This window comes from Ascaphus truei, chromosome 1 (assembly GCF_040206685.1).
Source record: "Ascaphus truei isolate aAscTru1 chromosome 1, aAscTru1.hap1, whole genome shotgun sequence".
NCBI lineage: Eukaryota > Metazoa > Chordata > Amphibia > Anura > Ascaphidae > Ascaphus > Ascaphus truei.
In genome coordinates, this window is record NC_134483.1 from 139,300,056 (window position 1) to 139,323,760 (window position 23,705).

Here is a 23,705-nt window from a genome sequence, read left to right on the forward strand (position 1 = left end):
ATTAACATTGCATACTCCTTTCTGAGATGGAAGATATTTGCTTTGGGAGACCATGTGTTCTGTATTATCCTAAACCTACTTCTGAAGGAAAATAGATTTCTTCTCTTTCAAAATACTGTAGAGACTATGAACAAAATTAGTTTTGGTAATGTCAACTTATTTTATTTTTTTAAATAATTAACTTTAAGTGGTCTCTAGGTATAAAGCAAAAGATTGCAAGTCATGTTTTCTGAGAAAAAAAACAATTTCTCTTGAATCAGGTGTTCTCAGTAGTAAGAAAACAGCATTCTTGCTCCTGCAATCCATTGGTTAAAAGAGATTAAACAAATATGAGATGGGGAACTTACTAATATTTTTTTTTTTTACCAATTATGGAGCAAAATTGTATGATTTTTTGTTTTAGATGCAATGTCACCTCAATGTCTTTGAGTTTTTCCCATGTCTAAACCCCTGTTGTTTCCTTCTCATGTCTATTTCAGTGAACCCCTTCTATATCCCTAACTCTGGGGTTACCCCCTAAAGATACAGACTTACTGTACCATGGCAAAATGGGAGATTACACTCGTGGGAACACTTTTATGGTGAGGTCCTGTCGAGAAGACAACAGATTTTTTTGTGGTGTTTATTTATCTGATTTTAATTCAGTATGTGTATGGCAGATGGCACACTCAATTTCATTCTCCATACCCACTTTAAAAGGGACAAAACGTAACATGTTTCTCTATACAATATACCTGCATGATGTCATATGTTACTTTAAATCCCCTGAAATCAACAATCCCCAATATCTAGAATTGTCTAGAAATGCCACACAAAACTCAAAAAAAAAAACCAGAACAGCATGACAGAAGCAGCATCACCGACAGCACATGCTGCACCCACAGAGCTCCTCACATTTTAGTTATGCATCATGCATGCCATGGCAACCCCGACAAATGTGTCTATGAATCCTATGTGGGCTTTTATGTTTGCCATCTCTGGCTGGTAAATGTCTTCCATGTGTTTAGTTTCATTGTTATTGTCAGTCAAATTATGATGAAGTTATGCATTAAAATGTTGCTTCATTCCATATTCTGCAGGCACAGTCCTTAGTAGTACAGTGCACTTTTCTCAAGTTACTGATTAACAGAGGCCCCCTCATCTGCACTACCACTGCCACCAAATGCCAACCCTGTATCGGATGACAATGGACTGGCATTCCTGTTGATTGAGTGCTACGTACCTGTCCAATAACTCTGTGTGGGAGATTGAGGTGCATGTTTGTAATAAAAAAAAATTCAGTTGCCATTTACTGTAGTACCTGTAGGTGCATGTTTTATGTGATGTTGGCAGGTTTTTTTTCTGTATTAACATGTACACTGTACTGTACATAGCAACTTAAGAGCAATGGGTATTAGAGTCTGCTTTAAACCAGGGATTGCACCTACAGTAGTAAGGTGCCTATTATATGTATCATATAGTTTATGTAGCCATGTCCCCTAGTTCCTAGTCTCCGAAAGTGGGGAAGGTTGCAGGCTGCTGCCGAGCTGCTGGAGCTGCGGGCAGGGCAAGTCGCAGCTGGGATCTTCTCCAGTGGGTGCAGGGAGGTTGCTGACGGGCGAGTGGGTCACAGGAGGTCCCGCAGTGGATGCTGCAGAGGTGGCTGCCATATGATGTCTTGGCACATGCGCAGTGTGAGCCGTGCGCAAGTCAAAAGGAGTTGTGGTGGCCATTATAGCGCTCGGCGCATGCGCAGAGGATAGTACGTTGCCGTGGCCATTACACAGGGCTCCGCAGAGGACAGAGAAGGACTACAAGTCCCAGCAGGCTATAGAGCAGAGACTCACGAGACGCAGCACAGCCAATAGGGATCCCCGGATCCCCTGAGGGGAAAAGAGAGTTCACCCGTGCAGAAGCGGACGCCTTTGTGGATGACTTTGTTGCTGGATCAGCGGATCCCTGTTAATTACTCATCAGCACCCGAGTACCGGAGTACCCTGGCATGTACCTCACATAAGTGCACCGGGTAGCACTACTTCATACATATTTGGGTGGGCCTGACATTGGGGAAGTATGTATGGGGTGGAGAGAACTCCAAAACTGGTGCTGCAAAAATGACAAGCAGTTGCACTGCAATAATGGAAGTATATCAGCCCTGGACACGGAACAGAATCCACTTGGTAATAAGCGTATGAAAGGGGTTCACAGTGTGCGAAATGGTATCATACCTCAGGAAGGGGGACAATGTGTGGTAAGGATCAAAGATCCAAGCAGAGGACCCCGTCAGTGTACACAGCTCCGCCACTACCCTCACTACTCTTGGTGTCCTACGCACAACTAGTAAGCCCTTTAAGGACGCGGTACTCACAGACTTGACACGTCGATGTAACCCATCAGATACCATAAATCCCAAGACTTGATCCGGGTGCAGTGTCGGCGTGCTCCAGCCTCAGGAAGTCAAACAGAAAAAAAGTTAGGTATGGCGGTTCATAGCCGTCCGTAGGGTAAGGATAAAGTGCAAACAATGTGCAGAGGGGTGGGCTGAACAAGAACACTCTGACAAAGTCCTATTCACAGGACGAAACGCATCAGAGTGTTCTTGTGGCATCCTGTAATGTCTAGTGCACATTAAAAGTTTTTCTTTTATTTATTGTTTGCGCTTTATCCTTACCCTACGGACGGGTTTGAACCACCATACCTACCTTTTTTTCTGTTTGACATTGGGGTAGGACTTCAGGGTATTGGTGCCTAGCACCCAATGTACTTTGGGGTACACTCATCCGGAGATATTGTGTACAGTGTTTTTATATATATATATATATATATATATATATATATATATATATATATATATATAACATCCACAGGTCTATATCCAGGTCTGCCTAAATTTCCTCTCATACTTGCCCTACCCCACATATAATTTGTGGGCCTCTCAAATCGTTTTCATATATTTGAACAGCGCCAAGGAATTTTCTGCTTTCTATTCCTCAATAACGCTAGCCAGTATCATGAGGGCCTTAACCAGTCACCTCAAGACTTGTGGGTCTGCTTCTCAGCCTTCTTCTCCTCATTTTTCTCTGACTTCACTTGGTCGTTAAAGTCTGGCAATAATTTCAGCCCCCCGGCCACTGACTCTCTGCCCCCAAAACCCATAATATTACCCTCTCCCACTGCCCCCCAACAAGGTGGAGCAGAATCCCTGTGGGCATTGCTTACCGTTTCCCAGGAGTGCCTATGCCCACCACTTACTGCCCCCAACACTGATTTCTCCCTCTCCATGATACCTATTGCACCTTGCCCTGCTATTCCTCCTTCCATCACAGCAGAAAAAACTCCCTCAAGGTTCAGAACATTTCCCTCATGTTCCCTCCACTGATCCAGCACCCCCTGTCCATGCACATTCACTGCTTCTAACCGCTCCTGATAACCCTACTAATCCCTCCAGGCTCCCCGTGCCTCCTGCACCCCACCTACGCTGCCCCAATACTTTGCCAACGCCCCCAACCCCCAATATGAAACCCCACCAGGGCGAGGGGGTGACTGCCCCATCTCCCGAACTTCTTAACATACCCTCTACACCCCTGCCCCTTCTGTCCTTCATCTTATCCCTCACTCTCTTGCTCCATTCCTGCCTGTCCCTCTTGAACCTGCCTTCTGGGACTATCCTATCTTCTCCTCCCCCTCTACCATCCATTCTCTCGTTGGTTGAATTACCCACCACCCATCAATCCAAGTACATCCTGGTCCTCTTCTGTGCCGTCCTGGTGCCCCTCGCTGTTACTGCCATCCTCATTTGCTGCTTTTTGGGCTCAGCCTCAGAGGAGCCTTGGAGCGCTTCTGCCCTAGCTGTTCCCTGCTGTGGATCCTGTTTCACCTCTCCCTGCTACAGTGTCATGGGGCAGATACCTTTTGATGTTATGCTTTGGGGCAGCGTCGCCACCCAAAGCATGCTCTCGCTCCTTCTTAGCATGCTGCAGCCTCTCCTGGATCTACTCACTGCCCTAGGCACAGGTACCTCCACACCACTGAGGCTAACATCACTGTCAGAGCCCACCCCTCTGCCATTCAACTTCTCTGAGCTGCCTCCGTGCCCTAGCTAAGACCACCACCTCACTGCCGAAAACATGGGACAGCAACCGCTGTGCAACCATGGTTCTACGCCAGCATCACTGATGGGCTATCCGACTTTGTCCTTCTCAAAGCCATCAGGAGCAGAATACCATTAACTAGCGTACAAATTCACATTGTATTGTATGTCTTTATTTATATAGCGCCATAAATGTACATAGCACTTCACAGTAGCAATAATGTTGTAATCATATAAATAACAAATAATATAAATAACATGTCATGGGAATAAGTGCTTCAGACATAAAAGTAACATAAAGGAAGAGGAGTCCCTGCTCTGAAGAGCTTACAATCTAATTGGTAAGTAGGGGAATGTATAGAGACAGTAGGAGGGAATTCTAGTAAGTGAGTCTGCAGGGGGCCAAGCTTTATGTATCATGTGTCCAAGATTATCCACAGTGCTATTCATATGCTTCCTTAAGCAAATGTGTCTTAAGGTGGGTCTTAAAGGTAGATAGAGAGGGTGCTAGTTGGGTATTGAGGGGAAGTGCATTGCAGAGGTGCGGGGCAGTCAGTGAGAAAGGTTTAAGGTGGGAGAGGGATTTAGATACAAAGGGGGTAGAAAGAAGACATCCTTGAGAAGAACGCAAGAGTCAGGATGGTGCATAACGAGAAATTAGGGCTGAGATGTATGGAGGGGCAGAAGAGTGTAACGCTTTAAAAGTGAGGAGGAGAATTGAGTGTGATATGTGGGATTTGATCGGAATCCAGGCGAGGGATTTCAGGAGGGAGACGCGGAGACAGATTTAAGAAAGAGTAGAGTGATTCTGGCAGCAGTTTTTAGGATAGATTGTAAGGGAGACAGGTGAGAGGAAGGGAGGCCGGACAGCAGGAGGTTGCAGTAATCAAGACGGGAGAGAATTAGGGCCTAAGTCAGAGTTTAGCAGTCGAGTAACAGAGGAAAGGGCGTATCTTTTTGATATTGCGGAGGAAAAAGCGTCAAGTTTTAGAAACGTTTTGAATGTGAGAGGAGAATGTGAAAGAGTAATCAAGTGTGACTCCTAGGCAGCGTGCTTGGACTACTGGGTGAATGATCACATTTCCAACAGTAATGTGGAAGGAGGTAGTAGGGCCAGGTTTGGGAGGAAGTATAAGGAGCTCTGTTTTTGCCATGTTAAGTTTCAGTCGGCGGATGGCCATCCAGGATGATATTCCAGAGAGACATTCAGAAACTTTGTTCTGTATAGCAGGTGTAAGGTCAGGGGTTGAAAGGTAAATTTGTTTGTCGTCAGAATAAAGGTGATATTTAAACCCAAAAGATGTGATTAGGTCACTGTAACAGGGGAGTAATCCCTGTTCAAGTAATGTGCCTTTAATCCAGCAGTGTGGTGGTTAACTGCTGGTAGTCAATTAATAAACACCACCTGCCTGATTAGATTGCTTACAAAAGCCTGTCTTTTGAGACAGGAAGTGAGACTCCTTAGCTCACATGTGAGCTGAACTTTGGAGACAGAGCAGAGGTTCTTGAGTCTCTGAGGAGAGACTGACCAAGAGAACACAGATCTCTGGAGCTGACAAATAAGACTTCTAAACCTTAATGCTGACATTTTCTGTGCACACACGGGTGCGGTTCCAGGAGAGCAGAGAAGCTTCCCCTTAAGCAGCCAGCTAACAGATAAGACTTTTATTAACAAGACTTTGTATATCTGTTCATTTCATGCTATGTGTTTGGGGCTGGGAGACATGCTTAACTAAGGGAGTTGTGAATTGCATGGTATTTCACTAGAACCACTCCCAAGTAAATAGAAGCTTTGTTTCCCCCTTGTTTGGATGGTATTCCTGATGTTAAGGAAAAGGCACAATAAAGCCTCGTTATAATTTCACCTTATACAAGTCTCCATTGTGTACCTCTGTGAGCGTCCGCCTACAGTCACCTACAGAGAGTGTGTAAAGAGAAAAGAGAAGGGGTCCATGGACAGAGCTCTGGAGTACCCCCACAGAGAGATCGATAGAGGAAGAGGAGGTGTTAGCAAAAGAGACACTGAAAGTACAATGGGAGAGGTAAGAGGAGATCCAGGAAAGAGCTTTGTTACAAATACCAAGAGTATGGAGAATGTGGAGAAGAGGGTGGTCCACAGTGTCAAATGCTGCAGAGAGGTCGAGTAATATGAGCAGAGTGTAATGACCTCTGTCTTTGGCAGCATGGAGGTCGTCGGTTATTTTAGTGAGGGTTGTTTCAGTAGAGTGAGCAGTGTGGAAGCCAGATTGTAGAGAGTCTAGAAGAGAATAGGTGTTGAGAAAGTGTAGTAATCAAGAGAATACAAGACGTTGAAGGAGTTTGGAGGCAAAAGGCAAGAGGGAGACAGGTCGATAGTTAGAAGGACAGGTAGGGTCAAGCTTGCTGTTTTTGAGTAATGGTATAACGGTTGCATGCTTGAAGGAGGATGGAAAGGTACCAAAGTAGAGGGAAGAGTTAAAAATCTGTGTGAGCATAGGGATTATAGAAGGAGCAAGAGGTTTTAGGAGATGGGAAGTAATGGGATCAATAGGGCATTAACAGATCCTTCAAGAAGGAAAAAATCAATTTCCCCTCATTAAATACCCTTCTATACCCCCACCCCTAGCCTAGATCTCACAGCTCATTAGGGGAAGGGTCCCTCTACATTAAATCATATCACCCCACCCCCTGCAGATCCAGGACTTTCTTTCTTCTTCTTTTCTTGATTTCGTCTTTCTTTTCTTCTTTATTCTTCCATATTTTGTCTCGTCGTCTTCTTATATAAGGCCTGGAATGTCACCTTTGACAGTCACATAGTACTGTACATACGCCTTTCCTATTGGTTGATGTACCATGTGATTCCTTCCATTTTTGGGTGCTGTGATATCACCTTTAAGGAAGGAGTCAAATGCTACATGATTGGTTGTGTGTACCAGGTGATTCCTTCCCTTTAAGGTGACATCCCAGCAACCAAAAAGGGAAATTAATCATACGGTGCATCAACCAATCAGGTTGCTTAATGCACCATGTGATTACATCAATCTTGTTTGAGAGGTCATTATCAACCAAAAGTTATGGAAGATTACAAGGTATATTAACCAATAGGATTGGTGGATGTACCATGTGACTGTCAAATATGATGTCACATTAGAAATTCAATGGGAAGTGAGAGTATGATTGAGAGAACTGTAGAAAATACACAGCATTCCCCTGGGGCTGTTCCACCAGCACCAGATTGTTTTAGCAGTGATCCAGGCTACTTCACACAAGGGCAAACGAACAAGAAAACTGTAGCGCACTGCATTTGCCTTGATAAAGGACTTTGTTGTCCGAAACACGTAGGAGGACCCTGTTCCCCTCCTGGGGTGATGTTTTTGTTGACGTTGTGCTGAATAAATAGGATTTTATCTTTCACCACCTGACTCCCTGGCAGTGCGCTGCAGTTTTCTTGTTCGTTTGCCCTGGATTTCTACATTTGCGGCTGGCACGCCACTTTGGACTCCCAGAGACTGCAGGAGTGGGTAAGATTATCTACATTTTTGATTTTGACTAAACATGGATGAGTACCAGCAGCTTGATTCCTCCAATGAGGCCATTGCGAGGTGATTCTTTGTGTTATTATTCGCTCTATTAGTAGTGATCTTGGCTTGCATTGGTAACTCACAGGTCATTTCTTATTATACCCACTCCGTTAAATAGTTTCACATGGAGTCCTTCAAGATTTATTGAGTGACAAGTTTTCCCCTACTTTGGAGCACCCATCTCCCCCAAACCTATACTTCACTCAAGGGGGGTGATGCTGTGGTAGGGATGATGAGGAATCTTGAGATGGCACTGATTCAAGAGGACAACTGGCTTGTCTCAGCAACCCTAGGCCTACAGCTTCTCCTTGTTTTGGTGGGGTTGCTAACTCTCATATGTGGTGGCAGAGAATATGGTTGTGCTGAAGTCTGTTTAGAGAAAGACTGCTAGCTGTAGTGTTTCCAGTTATCCCTATGATGCTAGCATTAAGCAGTCTCAAACCTTATCTAACTTTGCTTGCATTACTGCAGCATTCACGGCAAGGAGCAGAGAGGTTTAGCGCAAAGCAGACCGCGCGCTCAGGCAGAGCAGGGACACATTGCTCCTCTGGACTAGGCCAGATCTCCCCTTAGGTCCAAGCTAGGCCCTGACTCCCCTCAGGTTGTGGCTGCTGCAGGGAAGGCCCATAGATAGGCATGCTTCCCCCAGTAGCTGTACAGAGTGTTAGTGCACCAGTGGCGGATGCCACACGGTGTGTGCAGCCTGCGGTTTTGGACCAGACACAGACATATATTATCAGAGACATTTAAAGGGACACATTCCATTGGGATCTCCCTCAAGAGGTGGACGCCTTTGCGAGAGGACCAGACTGACCCTCGTCATGGGCTCACTCTGTGGGCCGACGGATCAACCCTCTCCACTTACCCTGATCTGGCCAGAGAACAGGAAGGTACCTACGTGCACCAACAAGCCTCACACATGGGGTAGCTCTACTCCACATATACTTTAACTGGGTCTGCTTACGGATACCGGGTGTTTAGGTGCCTAGGGCGCCCTCAGTACTTTGGGGGAACCACGCTGAGTGTGGGCATATTGTGCGGGGATATTGTGTGTGGTACTGTGTATTGTGTTACTATAGTGTGGTGTAGTAAATCAGTTATATATATATATATATATATATATATATATATATAATATATATATATATATATATATTTTTATATATATATATGTGTGTTTGTGTGTGTATTTCTATATATTCAGTATATTGTATTGGTTCCTGTGAGGGGTTATCCAGCTGCACTAGGATCCCTCCCAGGTGGAGGTGCTGGTACCAGAGCGAACACGATCATCCAAGGCTCCCTGTGGCAGAGGATCAGGCCTCCTGTACGACAGACAGGTATCCATCACACATAGTTCCCTTAGTCATGGGAAAAGGGGGCTCCCCCTTCTTTCCACCCCTCCTCCCCTTTCCTTTCCCTTCCTTCCCTTTTGGTCTTTATCATTCAAATCTGTTTCTGTTAGGATGCCTTTTATATGTTAATCACCTGTGCAATTGTTGTGTGAGTCCATAGTTGTTTACAGGTATCTCAATATACTTATGACTTCTCTATTCTTACTCTTATTGATGCATTGTTTGGCATTTGTACCATCTACCATCTGCAATCCATGATTACATTTCAAGAGTATAGAGTCACTAGGTCTTATAAGTAATTATTCTTACTAAAAACTGTTTAACCTATACAATAACAATTTATGTTATAGGTTTAAGGACATACTTTAATAACTAAAACTCATTAAAGTGAATGAGATAACACATTTTTTGATCTATGTGACTCACCCAATTTGCGGCATCAGGTGAAAGTGCTATCAATTACAATTACTTAATTCTGTCAGGTGCATTTGAGTATACAGGAGGGGCAATATTAACGTGTTCAATGCTCAGCCCTAACCACACTCCTTGAGAAAGGGCTGTATAGCACGAAACGCGTGGGAGGTTTTTTTCTCTTCGGTTTTTTGTTTTTAATGTAGTGCAATAAAGAGTTTTAATTTTTTCACCCACTTGGCGAGTTGAAGGTGCTTTTTACTGGAATTGGCTGTCCTATACCAATCGATCCTTCTTCGTATATCTTCTTCCAGTCTTGTTTCACAAGCTTTACCACAGATTGCTATTACAAGAAACCCGTAGACATTTTTTGGCAAACTTATGATAGTGTTACAGTAATTATGAATCTTTCTTCCAGTAATATTTTTCATATTTGTTTCCATTTTGATAATTATTTTGTAACTTTTTTTAATCTATCACATAAGAATAACCCTGGGTCTGTCCACAACCTAAATCACATTATATCAAAATATTTGTTAAATAATTACTTTAATAGATTTTAAAATATAACTTCTGTTGTATATTATTGTGTACTTTGAACAATACTTCTGCAATAAAGCCTCCTTTGAGTTTATAATTTAATGTTAATAGATGACAAGGTAACATTGGCTTACAGTGCTGTAATTGAGAGGCCTATTAAATATTTTACTTGGACTTCTCATTTAAACAAAAAATTTAATGACACTGCAACTGTTAGGGCATTGAGAGGACTTTTAACACCTTTACCCGTGTGGTCTAACTTTTTCCTCTGTTGATCTCTATTTGTGTACCTCAAGGCTTAGTTATGGGACTTCTCCTCTGTTCTCACTATACACTCAGCCTTGGTGAATTAAATCATTAAATAATTGCAAAGTATCACATGAAAAGATGTATCAAGGGTTATTGCTCCTGCTGAAAACACAACATATCCTTCCATATCGCAACAGATGGAGCAAAACAAACTGCAAATTTGCATTCAGATGATACACAACTGTATCTATCCACACTGAAACAAACATCAGAACCACAAATTATTTTTGTCTATATGAACTTCTGCAATATTCTCCTTTCTGGCCTCCCCTCCCAGCTTCCTACACGCTAATGCATTCATGCTATTTTAAAGATAACCCCTCTCTCTCTCTTCTCAGTGTCTGCTTCTCTCATAAACACTCTCTGTTGGCTCACGATTACAACACTGCATTGACTAAAACAAAATCTTCCACTTTGATGGCTCTCCACTCCTCTGCCCCTCATTATATCACAGCTACTGTATGCATTTCTTAGGCATGCCTCCAATCTACCCAACTAAAGCTCTGTAACACCTACAACCATTCTACCTATCGGTTTCTCTGGAACTCCCTCCATCTCAAAGTTCGCAAAGGTCTGTAACCTTTTTTAACTTAACTTTTTACTTTAAAAATTCACAAAAAAGGTCATAAAATTGGAATTAGAGAAAATTTAAAATGTTTTGCTTATTTGTTTTAGATAATTCAGAAGAAAAAAACCTGCACATCCAATTTTGAAAATGTTGCCTATTTTTACTGATTAGTCTTCTTTCACAAGACACTTTTGCATTGGAAATCATCATAGAACTCATTTACTAAAATAGAAGACTCCTTAGTACATAAGAATCTGTGTGTGTATGTGATTCATTACTTCATCCATTTGGACTAATAATTAAATTGCAGGCCATGTCTCACTGCTGTTCTATAATCCTCTAAAGGAATAAATCAATAGCTGTGGCCTGATTAATTTTGTATGAAGATATGGTTTAGGGGAAGAAGCAACCCAGGCTGTCTGCAGTGTTCTGAGGCTTACCACAGGCTTCGATTTTTACTAGCCAAATTTGCCCATAGAGAAAAAACTGGGCTACCCATTTTTCAGTTTTTTTTTTAAATGAATGGTTTATGTTTAAATGATTTAAAAATGTACAGTCTCTGAGCTATTACTAACATACACATAAAAAATATAAATATATGTTTACAAATAAAATACAAGAAGCCACCTTTCATGTATTTTACATTATTAAGACCAACAGATAATTTATCTACAGTCATTTAGAATTCTACCTTAAAGCTTAGCTATAGGAATATAAGCATAGGGGTGGCTGGGGTAGAGGAGGCAATTGCCAGGGGGATTTCTGGTCAGCTAAAGACAGGTACTGGGGTTATGAGGCAAGATTCATGGTCAAGTATGGCGGAATAATTTGATAAACCATTTGTCTTTACTGGAGGGTGACTCTGTCAATGATGATATCGGCAGGGAACTTTGCCAGTATATATCATTTCACGTGGCGGTGTATTTGGTGAGGGAGTATGGTCCTGTCTCACTGTTGCCTAAGACTGAGATAAGACCGAGTCTGCATTATGTTTGTTACAAGTTAACCTAAGCTGTTTTCATTTGGTGGGTTCTTATTTTGGGGGGAAGTTTTGTTGTTGATTCATCCATGTCTCTCCATGGACTATTCAATTTCTTTTTTTAATTTTGAAAAAGTATTTTATTGTCTAGGTTCACGGTTTTTAGGAGCTTGCATTCTGGGGATTATTATTTCCACTGGGCAGAGCACATAGAGGAAAAGAGCCTTTTGAGTTTTTGATGGCACTGCTTGTAGGTGTCTGACAAGGGCATTACATGACTTGTTGGATTAGTACACTCATGTAGTTGTTGCATGCAAAGCTGGTAAGAGTGGCAAAATATATTTTGGTGCTTCAATTGGGGAGTAACATACTTGGGCAAGGTGATCTAATTATGGAATCCCACAAGATTTATCACATATTTCACTACGTTTTAAAGCCATGGTTTATGTATAGTCAGAGATCATCCCAAAGTGAAGGGTTTGAAGGTGGTTGACAGGTGTAGAAGGAATTTAATATAATGAGTAGAGGATTTGGTAAGAGAAGTATAGAGTGCACCTCCAGGAAATTTTGCTGGATACATTTTCCTTTGTTTTACTGGAGGGGTAAGCCTCATGGTTGGGGGGGGGTGTTTGGCATAGAGACAAATTAGAGTGGTCAAATGGCCTCTGCTGTGCCCAGGGTTGACTTCAGCTAGGTTGTAAAGATGGTGTGATGTTAATGGTGATTATTGGGGGATTTATTCTCTGGTTTGGGCAGGAGCAGTGGGTGTAAGGGTGTCTCCCAAGTGGTTACAGTTTTAAAATTAATAATGAAGCTCACTGGTCAAGTACGGTGATGAACAATAATAGTTGATGTTGAATATTAACCAATTGGATCTACTCGCTGACCAGATTCAGGTTTAATGTTTATGTTATTATTACAGTTAAATAAAAGTTGTTTCCATTTGTACCCAATATTTGGTGTTTGTGTATTTTGTGAGAAGGTTGTGTGAGGTACAGATGTAGCTGGACTTGTTTTCTGTACCATGACAAGGCGTGATATTTCACCCATGAGAAAAATGTGTGCTTTTCACCCACTTGGCCAGTGACGGTCATTCAGCAGAATTATTTGTGAGGTTTATTGATGCAATTGCAATTCAGTATGTGCCGGGCAGGTGCCCTGAATATCTTTGTCCATGCCCGCAGTGAACTGCACAAAAAAATTAAAACATGTTTCTATACCATATGCAATGTAACAATGTCCCTTTGAAACCTGCAAATCCCACACCAACAAACTCTCTAAAAACCCTGAATGACAAACAACTCTGGCTGAGGTTGTAGCCCCCACAATGCATGCAGCCACTGCAGTACCAGTAACCACTTCTGATATATACAAATCCCACAGTATTTGCAGACCCCGCTGCACCCACAGTTCCTGCATCCCCAGCAGATGCCACAGTACCTGCCAATCCCGCATACAACCCAGCAAAGAAGGGGGGGGGTCTTCAAGCATATTGGCTTGATAAGAAATTAACTGGACAAAATACGTTCTAACTGCACATAATGGCAGTATCACGTACCTGCGGTTCCAAGGCACTGATAGGGTAATTCTAGGCCAGCATTGGGGAGACTGGGACAGGTTGCTGCTTCAACGAGTGCCATTGGATTTATGTTTTAAATACAAAGCATTCTTCTGGCCTAATGAGTGGTTTTTATTCTCACCCTTTCTTTAGTAACTAAGCATTATTACTTCAGTTAGTCAACATCACGGCACTGGCATTACAGTATTTCCTGCCCGTACCAAAGAATACTTTGATTTAATAATTGGCTGTGTTTAGATTGCTCAAGCATAATCAGGGTCACTCTTATAGAATCGTTTTCATATGCTATTTATTTTTCCCTGAGACCTGTAATTTGTAACTTAAACTTTTTTCATATACAGACTAACTACTTTGATTACTTTCACTAGGACCAGTGCATTCGCCAGTGTTAATGATGGCAGGGGAGACTTAGGTAATTTATAAGACTGTGCATGCGCACCCATGCGGTTATGATTGCCACTCAGAAGACCGTAGATGATACTGAGATGGTGCATGCACTGAGTATCTAATTAAGACAGTCGGATCAACACAACGGCAAGTGTACTTAATCCTCCCCATACAGGTACTTAAGGGTAGCTGTTCGTAGCAATAGTAAGCCCTTGACAAAGCCACCCCAGCGAAATGAACATCGGGTATATGGTTGTAATGTTACCGCAGTCAGTGCTCGCAGTCCAGACCGGGACACCTCCACCACCAGCTGCAGCTAAGTAGATTTGCGGTTTAGTTACTATGCACTGCTATTGTGTTTGAAGCACTCCTGCATATGCTTGCTGCCATGCCTCTTGAACTTCTGTGTGGTACTGGTCATTTCCAACTTCTATGTGAGTTCACTGAGCATATATCTACTATATTGTAGTTTTTTTTAAAATAGGTATTAGCTGGGAGATGTATGTTAGCCTTATCTCCACTAGGAGAAAAGATGGGTATAAGTGGCACACAACTATTAATGATAGATAAATAAAGCGTTTTTTGCTTATAAAACTGCTACAAAACTGTAATTTTAGAATTTTAATAAACCCCCCTCGAACGCCTATGAGAGGCGCGCAGTTAGAGTGACTGATTCAGATACTCTTACTGCGCGTCTATTACACAAAGGCAGATGCCGGTATGATTCACACAGCAGGGGTCCCTGCTTTGGGCATCTAATGCAGCGCGGTCATTTCAACAAAAATAACGCACCAAAACCTGGGGAGAATTAGGGGATTATATCGACTTCCAATTCGAGATCCGTTCGAATAACGGCCGCCCTATCAGTAAATACCAGTTTAGAGATAAAAAACAAAGGGGGCTATGCACTAAGCTCAATGGCTTTGCGTTCTGACTTTCCAAAAAAGCAGGTTCGTTAAAAAGTGAGGCCGGGGACGCGATTCACTAAGGACTTGAGCCCATTTTTTAACGAACCGGCTCAAAATAGCTCAAAACACCCACAGTGTATGTGTTGCTTTTTTCCCCCTGCTAGCGTTCTTAACCTTTACGTACGCTAGCTGATAGAAAAAAAAGCCGCATGTAACATTTGCATGGATATTCTGTATCTCCATGCAAGACTGTTACAGGCGATCGTTCACTAAATAAAAACATTTTAATAATAGTGTACATGAGCAGGGGGTCTCCAGAGCTGAACCGCATTTGTTTCAGATCCGAGGACGCCCTACTTCAGGAGATACAGGCCCTGTTACGGGGTGCCGGTATCCCCTGCACTTTAAATTTCCCGCGTCACGTGACCGGGAAATTTAAATTCTGCAGAGGGATACCGGCACCCTATAAACAGGCCTGTATCTCCTGAAGTAGGGGGTCCTCGAAGGTTGAAATCAATGCAGTTCAGCTCAGGAACCCCCTGCACATCTACACTAATATTAAAACACACATAACAATAAACAATAATTCATTACCGTAACGGCTATCCGCTAAGGTAATGAAGCTGCATTAATGTACATTTTAATAATAGTGTGCGGCAGCCTGGGGTCCCCTGAGCTGAACCGCATTGATTTCTGTTTCAGAGACCTCCTGCTTCCCGAGTTACAGGCCCCGGTATGGGGCATCACGTGACAGTGTGGACGCCATCTTTATAGCTTCCAAGACGTGACGTGGGCTCTATAAAGATGGCGGCGACACTGGCACCGATGCCCCCAAACCGGGACCTGTAACTCGGGAAGCAGGGGGTCCCTGAGGCAGAAATCAATGCGGTTCAGCTCAGGGGACCCCGTGCTCCCGCACACTATTAATAAAAATACATTTAAGCGGCTTCATTAACATAGCGCCTATCCGCTAAGGCAATGAAGGGGTTAAGGCACAATAGCATGTTTATTGGGGACAATTGCCCCCAATAAACAACACACATCCCCCCGCCCCCTAACACATACAGTACAGTAATGGGCAAAAAGACTATTATCCACATATGGATAATAATGCATTTGCACATTTTAAATACATATAAATTACAATAAATGCAGTAAAAATATATTACACGTACCTTTTATAGGCACCCACTATGAAGGTCGTCTTCATCCTCATCTTCATCCTGCCCATGCCCCCTCCGATGCTGCAAAACATACACAGGAATAAAAACAGCCAATGTAATGTCCCCTAACCCCTTAATCACCATAGCGGTTATTAACCGCTACAGTCATTAAGGGGTTAACCCACCCTCACCCACTACCCAGCTGGGAGGCCTACCCACATACCCTTGGGGCCAATACCCCCTTCCCCCACCCCCAGTACCCACAATAAAAACAATACACAGCCCCAAAATAAACATCATTCTTTTTATTAAATACATAACCCACCCCCTGTGCCCCCCCATAAATACATGATTTATTCTTTTACATACAGGGTTCATACCCCAGGCCCATGGGAGTCCCCGGTGGGCCTGACGGGTCACCTCACAGACATACAGGTTACCAGCATCATGTTTCACACAAGGTCTGGAGGCCTGTTGGTTGGTCCCGCCAGGCGCCATGGCCCACCAGGTGGTCTCCGCGTGTCACTGTGGGCCACAATGGGGTCCCCACGGTAGGCCCGAAGATGTCTGTTGGGCCCCGGGTCAGACCCACATGTGTCTGAGGGGCCTCGGGTGGTTCCCACGGGGTCTGGGGACCCAAGGGTGTTTCCTATGGGTCCACGGTGCCCCCACAGATGTGTGGCCACCGGTTCTTCCCCGCAGGTGTCCCCTGTGGACCCGCCAGCCTGTTACCCGTGAGAAGCCCGAGGACACCTCAGGTGGTCTCCAGAGGTCTCTCGCAAACCAAAAGGAACCAACCCTGTATGTAAAAAAAATAGACCGTACCTATACATTCAATACATCAATCCCCCCCCCCCCAACATATACAGTACAATAATGTGCAAAATAACTATTATCCAGATATGGATAATAGATTATTTGCCCATTATGAAACACATAAAACATGCATAAATCAGAACATGATTTTTTTTTTTTTTTTATAACTTGTATTTTATTGAAATATTTTTTTGTGCATGAAATACAATAAAACATGCAATACATAGTTACTTTGTGCATCGTAGTAAAATAAATACAATCTTTGAAACATTGTGCTGTGTATAAAGTGGGGGTTCCACGACTTTTCGCGCCCTACTGAGCCGTGGAAAACGGGGTTGAACAGGGGTAAGGGGTAAGAGAAAAAAAAAGGGGGATGGGGAAAGGGGAGGAGGGTTAGGAATTGGTAGGGGGGATAGGGAAGGGAGGTATCTTATTACTAGATGTTGGGATCGCCGGGTCAAGTGAGACATTCCAGTTGTTGGCAGCAAAATGTGTAAGCTGGTTCCTGCGTGCTTAGGCGGATAAGATAGAACAGGGTCTTTGAGATCGCTCACTCCTAGAGGAGAACGCATCTACCATTATCAATGCCAAATTGTGTTACGCTCAACCCCCGGGATGTCTGTCTGTGCCAACCATGGCAGCCAGACGTTTAGATAATTGTCACCAGTGTCGTTAACCAGACTCGTTAACTTTTCCATCTGGCAGATAAACCATAATCGATTCCGAAATTTTGGGATGTTTGGTTTGTCGGGGCGTTTCCATAGTGCTGTGATCTCACACCTCGTTGCAATTGCAAAATGAGCAATTCATTTATTTTGTTATTTTGTTAGATCTCTTAGAGGCCTGTTCAGGAGGAACAGCCAAGGATCTGGGGGAATAGTGAGGTCAAAAATCCTCTGTATCCAATTCCTAATCTTTTCCCATATTTGGGCTATTCGTGGGCAAGACCACAGCATATGTAACAAGTCGGCCGTTCCCCTGCACTGCTTGGGGCATAGAGGAGAGGAACCTGGCACGAAGTTAGATAATTTGAGTGGGGTGAGGTACCACCTCATGAGTACTTTATATGCGTTCTCCTTTAGTGTGGTGCAAATAGAGCTTTTGGCCGTGGCTAAGAATATGGCGTTCCAATCGTCCTCTTCTAGGATATCTCCTTGGTCTGTCTCCCATTGGTTTCTAAAAGCTGGGGTGTGTTGGTGTGAGGCTGAGAAATCGACTACCTCTCCATATATCGCTGATATTAGTCCCTTGGTGTCGGTTTCTGCCCGACAGAGCTTTTCGAATTTTGTCAGGGGGGGGGGGTATGGGGCCAATTTGTTGTAGAATGCTCTTATCTGGAGATATTTAAAGAATTCTGAGTGGGGGATATTTTGTTCTGATCTGATATGTTCAAATGTTTTAATTTTAAGATCGAAACCCTCCAGGTCTTTGATCCTATTGTATCCTTTTGATCTCCATATTGAACAATTACTGCCTATTAGACCATGTGCGAACCTCGGATTATTCCATATGGGGGACATTAGGGAGTTGACTGATGTAAGAGAATTCTTAATTTTGGCAGCTTCCCAGACCGATAATGAGTTAGTCATTGAGGTGAGCGGCAGATCAATGTGTTTTCTTGAGTTTTTAGGTAGCCAAATTAAACTGTTAAGGTCCAATGGGGAACTAGCAGCACCTTCCAACTCCACCCATCTTTTCAATTTAGGATCGGAGTGCCATTGTATGATGTGACTTAATTGAGCCGCTTTATAATACGATAACAGGCAGGGTACCGCCAAGCCTCCCGCTAATACAGATCTTTTCATATTTGTTTTATTGACTCTCGGTTTTTTCCCCTTCCAGATGAATTTAGACATTTCAGACTGAAGCGAGAGTATATCTTTAAGTCTGAGTGGCACTGGTAAAGTTTGGAAGAGGTATAGGATACGGGGTAGTAAATTCATTTTGATGCTATGTATCCTACCTATCCATGAAATTTGCTTGGAGGCCCATCTGGAGAGGTCTTTTTTCAAGGACCGAATTAGGTTGGGATAATTTGCAGAATAGATATTTTTAGCGTTTTTTGTAATTTGAACACCTAAGTATTTTATGGATTTCTTTTGCCAATTAAACTAGAAGTTGAGCTTTAACAATTTCTCGGTATGACTAGGGAGATTAATGTTTAGCGCTTCTGATTTGGATTGGTTGATTTTAAATCCAGAGACTTTGGAGAATCTGTCAAGTAGGCCAAATAGGTTTGGGAGGGAAGTGAGGGGCTTTGAGATTATTAATAAGATATCATCCGCGTACAGGGCCGCCTTATTTGTTTGTGAATATACGTTTAACCCTGAGATATCTGAGTTGTCTCGGATGTGCGCCGCCACTGGTTCAATACATAGGGCAAACAGGAGAGGGGATAATGGGCACCCCTGTCTCGTGCCACTCTGAATCTGGAATGGCAGTGAGGGGAAACCCTGATGTATAACCTTGGCTGTTGGGCCTGAGTATAGAGACATAATTGCTCTGCTCACCTGATCCCCGAATCCAAATGCTGCAAGCGTTTCCTTAATATATGGCCAGTCAATCCTATCAAAGGCTTTTTCTGCATCCAGACTTAATAACATACTTTGGGTGTTATTTTTGTTTGCCAATTCTAGCAGATCAATAAATCGTCGGGTATTGTCCGCTGCCTGCCTTCCCTTTATAAAGCCGACTTGATCTGGGTGTATTAGTCTGGGTAGGATTGTACTCAATCTGTTGGCCAGGAGTTTAGCGAATAGTTTGATATCCGTATTGATTAATGATATAGGTCTATAACTTGTACAATACAGCGGATCTTTCCCAGGCTTATGTATTAGAGATATAGACGCCCGCAGCATATCTCCGGGGATTGGGGCTCCCGCTAAGATCGCGTTAAACATGTGGAGCAGCCTTGGGGCAAGTAATTCTGAGAATTTCTTATAGTAGAGCCCTGAGAAGCCACCCGGACCTGGTGCTTTTGAAGATTTGAGTTCTTTGATAGCCTGTGACACTTCTTCCAATGTGAAGTCAGCGCCCAGCTTGTTTTGTTCGCTCTCTGTTAATCTCTCTAGTTTTGAGCTGGCCAAGAAATCTCTTAAAGCCTTGCTCGTTTTGCTGTTATGTGCCACTTTCTTCCCATCATATAAGGAACCATAGAAAGAGCCAAATTCTTCTACTATCTTTTGGGGGTCAGATGTGTGGATGCCCGATTTTAAGCGTAAAGCTTGGATATTAAACTTTGATTGTCTCTCTTTTAGCGCACGAGCTATCATCGTATCCGGCCTGTTAGCTTTTTCATAAAACTTCCTCTTTGACCAGCTTAGTGAGTTGTCGGCCCTGGAAGTTAATAACATGTTTAATTCAATTTTGGTATCTTTTAATGTCTGATGTGTTTGTTTGTTTGTTTGGGTGAGACTTGTGAGATACTAGTAGAGAGTGGAGTTTGTCTTGGAGAATAATAATTTTAGCGTCTCTCTCCCGTTTTCTTTTAGCGGTGATGCTGATTAGTAGGCCCCTCAGTGTAGCTTTGTGAGCTTCCCAAAGAGTAATATGGGATTCCACAGAGCCTGTATTTAGCTTAAAGAATTGATCAATATCTTTACCTATAGCATCACCGAGTGCGGGTATCTTTAGGATTGATTCATTTAGTTTCCAGTTCGTCCCTGGTCTAAAGGCCTGAATTTTTGTGCACCGTAGCTCTATAGGTTCATGGTCGGACCATGAAATATCATGGATCTCGGACCGAGCGACCATAGGGACCAGTTGACCCGAAACGAAGAAGTAGTCGATTCTGCTATATGTTGTGTGTGGGTGGGAGTAAAAAGTATAATCCTTACTCGTCGGGTGTGTCTCTCTCCAAATGTCCACTAATTGGTTATGTTTTATGTTTTTAAGTAGGGAGGAATAAGCTTTTATTTTGTCTGAGTCCTTTCCCCCTGATCTATCTAGGGAAGTTTGCATTACTATATTGAAATCACCTGCGAGGATTATGCTGCCTTGGGATATTGAGCTTAAGATTTGGAAAAATTTATTGAAGAATGCAGCATCTTGTATACATGGGGCATATAGGGATGCTAAGGTGATATGTTGTTCATGTATAGTGCCTACAAGGATTAGAAATGTCCTTCCGTGTCTTTTTTCACTGTTTAGGCTAAAAATGGAGTTTTATTACTAAAGAGAATAGCTACACCGCCTTTTTTGGTGGGCGCCGAAGCTGTATAGAACTGGGAGAAGCCCTTGTCTAAAAATTTAGGTGTATTGTTTTTACTAAAGTGTGTCTCCTGAAGGAGCAATACTTTAGCCTGCTTCCGCCTATAGTCAGAGAAGGCTAGTCTTCTTTTAATTGGGCTATTAAAGCCTTTAACGTTGTGTGAGATTAAGTTTAATGCCATTGTATAATAGGGAGGAGGTACGATGTGTCGTATGATGGATACTCACTGCTGTCATTGCCCGAAGTAGTCTTATCTCTGTTTTTTCCTGCTTGCGTCTGGAGTGTGACTCTTGGATCCCGGAATCTTAGGAGTGTGGTTGGGGAGGGGAGGGGGTAGGGAAAGGTTGTACGTACTGGGAAAGCTACATGGGGGAAAGAGCAAAATAAATTAAGTAATGTACAACATATGAAAAGTAAAAAAAGTTAGGGGGAAAAAGGGAAGACAAGAGCACGCCTCGGGGGGCCCCGAGGTCGGCTCCTGTGCCTAGAGGATACATACATACATGTATTGTATACACGCATACATACATACACCCATACGCACTCATACATATATATCTATGTAATGTGTTAGATTATTAGTTTATTAGTTTGTAAGTGTGTGGTGTATAAAGTAGGTCGTTAGTGAGGTGGAGACTAGAGAGAATGCCACTATGTTGTGGTTCTCTATTGCGGTGTGAGCCTCCGGTCTGCTCATCCGGCATCCGGCTTCCTCTTGTCTCAGGCTCCTCCCGCATCCGGGTCTTTGATGACGACAGCGGCAGCCATCTTGGTGGTGGCGTCGGATCACTAGGGTATCCTGGATCTCGCGAGAGGGAGCAGCGTGATGATGACGTCACACCTGGTTTCGCGCCATCCTCATTGCAGCTCCCGCGCTGGACCAGGGAGGATCAGTGTAAGATGGCTGCCGCTCGAAAGTGGTGTGTGGCTCAGCTCAGGGTGTCGATCAGGATTTTGAGAGCGGAGGTAGGTCTGGGCACCGGCAGGAAGGGGTATTCTGAGCCATTAAGTCTGTATTTATATCAGAAGTGCGGGGAACTGGTTTACTCCGATCCTGATGCCTCAGGGGCAGTCATCCCCTTAGGTTTTTTGGCTCCAACTTTGGGCCAGGAGAACCCGGGGGGCTGTTAGATGTGGACGGAGAGTATGGTAGTGTGGAACCCGGCATGTTTTGGGTGGCTCCGGGGATGCCCAATTTGATAAGGAAACTCTCCCCATCCTCCGGTTTCCTTAGTGTGTGGGCTACTCTGTTCTTGATGGTAAGAAGGGCACAAGGAAACAGCCACCTATATTTAATGTTGTTGTCCCTCAGTACACGTGTGGTGGGGGCTAGGGCTCTTCTCTTCATGAGGGTAGCCGGGGCCAGGTCTTGATATACCTGGAGCTTAACTCCTTCAAACTCCAGTGACCTGGCCTCTCGGGCAATTCGGCACACTTCTTCCTTTGTGCGGAAGTGGTGAAACCTGGAGACAATATCCCTGGGGGGGGGGGGTCCCCGCTCTGTGGTTTCCCACGGAGAGCTCGGTGGCATCGATCTAGCCTTATCTCTGCCTCCGGTTTGTCCGGGAAGAGGTGTTCTAACCACCTGAGGGTGAAATCTTCTGGGTCCGTGATGCTTTCTGGCACTCCTCGTAGTCTAATGTTACATCTCCTGTCACGATTCTATGCGTCCTCTGCTTTATCCTCCAGGAACTTAACTTTGTCAGTCAGAGAGGATATTTGTTCTTTTGTATGGGAGATGGCAGCCATTGATTCGGCAGTCTTTGATTCAAGAGTGTCAGTTCTTTCACCCAGAGCATCTATGTCCTTTCTGAGGGCCCATAGCTCAGATTTGAAAAACTTTTTCATTTGTGAGCAGAATTCTTTTAAGTCCTTTCTGCGAACCACTTCTTCATCCCTTTCATCTTCTGTGAGGGGATCTGCCTCGGGGTCAGTAGTAGCAGGGTGAGGGGGAGACACCATCTTATCCTGTTTGTCTGATGGGGGCACCGCTTTCTGCTTGAAATATGTAGAGACAGGCTGGCTTTTGGTGCGGGCAGTTCTGCCTGAAGCCATCTCTGCAGTTTTATAAAGCTTTTGCTGTATAGTGAGCCGGGTAGTCATTGAAATTGCCGCTTTTATTATGTTTAAGAATGCCAACAGGTGAGGAGCTCTGGGATCAGGACTCCATCCACCTCGGTGCCGCGCATGCGCCTCCAAAACATGAATTTTTAATCTTAAAATCACCACATTGCATGTTACAATAAATCCAGCATCGATTGTAAATATAAAACAACAAACCAGCAGCTACATAAATGTATATGAAATGTCACACAATTGTATGGAGTGTGTACATGATGCAATTAATCTGTGCATCATGTAACACTATGCAAAATATATGTAACAATAAAATACACTATGAACAATGTCACCTAACCACAAATGCCATGAAAATCAAATAGAAACTAAGCAACAACAATACAATTACCAACAATCAATTAATCCATTTACTAAACCAATTACAATACAATACAAATCAATTATACAATTCCCTATTCAATTCCTAAAGCCAAACCATTGCCAAAAGAATTCTAATTGAAAATAACCACAATCATTTTAATCTAACTACCAGAAATAAGCCATTAAAAATAACCTGTAACTAAATACAAATTACATTATTCACACCAATGTCTAAATAAAGCTGATAAATACATTAGCCATACATGAAAAGAACATAAACATTAGCAAAACAATCAATTATTATCCCTGCATGTCTATCCATATAGATAGATATTCAGAACATACAGGGGCAATAATAGAGCATAAAAAACAATGCATTTATATTCAAAAATCACATATAATACACCCATTC